Raw genomic sequence first — 1,383 nt, forward strand, 5'->3', positions numbered from 1 at the left:
TCCAATTAACCTGTTCAGTGTAAAGTAACTCTCCAGTTTTAGTGGAAAACATTCCAATTAACCTGTTTAGTGTCAAGTAACTCTCCAGTGTTAGTGGAAAATATTCCAATTAACCTGTTCAGTGTAAAGTAACTCTCCAGTTTTAGTGGAAAACATTCCAATTAACCTGTTCAGTGTAAAGTAACTATCCAGTTTTAGTGGAAAACATTCCAATTAACCTGTTCAGTGTAAAGTAACTCTCCAGTTTTCGTGCTTTTTTTTAACTTGTGGATATTAACAATGGAACTAAAGTTAACATACATACAATTCCAATTACCATCACAGAGGCTTGGGGGTACTAATAATTCAATCATAGCTCCATTGGGGGTACTAATAATTCAATCAAAGAAACAGTAGTGATACCACAAAATATAAGAAACAATAGTGATACCACAAAATAGAAGAAACAGCAGTGATACCACAAAATAGAAGAAACAGCAGTGATACCACAAAATAGAAGAAACAGCAGTGATACTACAAAATATAAGAAACAATAGTGATACCACAAAATATAAGAAACAGCAGTGATACTACAAAATATAAGAAACAATAGTGATACCACAAAATAGAAGAGACAGCAGTGATGCCACAAAATAGAAGAAACAGCAGTGATACCACAAAATAGAAGAAACAGCAGTGATACCACAAAATAGAAGAAACAGCAGTGATACCACAAAATAGAAGAAACAGCAGTGATACTACAAAATATAAGAAACAATAGTGATACCAAAAATATAAGAAACAGCAGTGATACCACAAAATAGAAGAAACAGCAGTGATACTACAAAATATAAGAAACAATAGTGATAGATCTCAAACCACAAGAAAGAACAACATCAATACAACGAAACTGATGGAACACATTCAGTGTGTGATGAATTACCTGTATTATTGGCTTGCTGTATTATTCTTTATTTTATCTATAGTTGTGATTGAAATCTCGACCCCTATACACGTAGACCTGTTTTCTAGTTGTTTAATGTTCATAAAAATACATGTTGTGAAAACAAAATTATTGGATCGAAAACTTGTAACGACTGAAAAAAGGAACAGATTTTAGCCCCACTCTTCATCATAACTGGAACACGACACTTTTCTTATATGATTCAGTACGATATTTACTCGGAACTTAAGACACGATCTACTGACGTATCATCCTTTTCACCGGATGTTTCACGACAAACTCCACCGGTTATTTCACGACAAACTCCACCGGTTGTTTCACGACAAACGGTTATTTCACGACAAACTCCACCGGTTATTTCACGACAAACGGTTATTTCACGACAAACTCCACCGGTTCTTTCACGACAAACGGTTATTTCACGACAAACTCCACCGGTT

This window comes from Limulus polyphemus, unplaced genomic scaffold (assembly GCF_000517525.1).
Source record: "Limulus polyphemus unplaced genomic scaffold, Limulus_polyphemus-2.1.2 Scaffold4218, whole genome shotgun sequence".
In the NCBI taxonomy this organism is placed as follows: domain Eukaryota; kingdom Metazoa; phylum Arthropoda; class Merostomata; order Xiphosura; family Limulidae; genus Limulus; species Limulus polyphemus.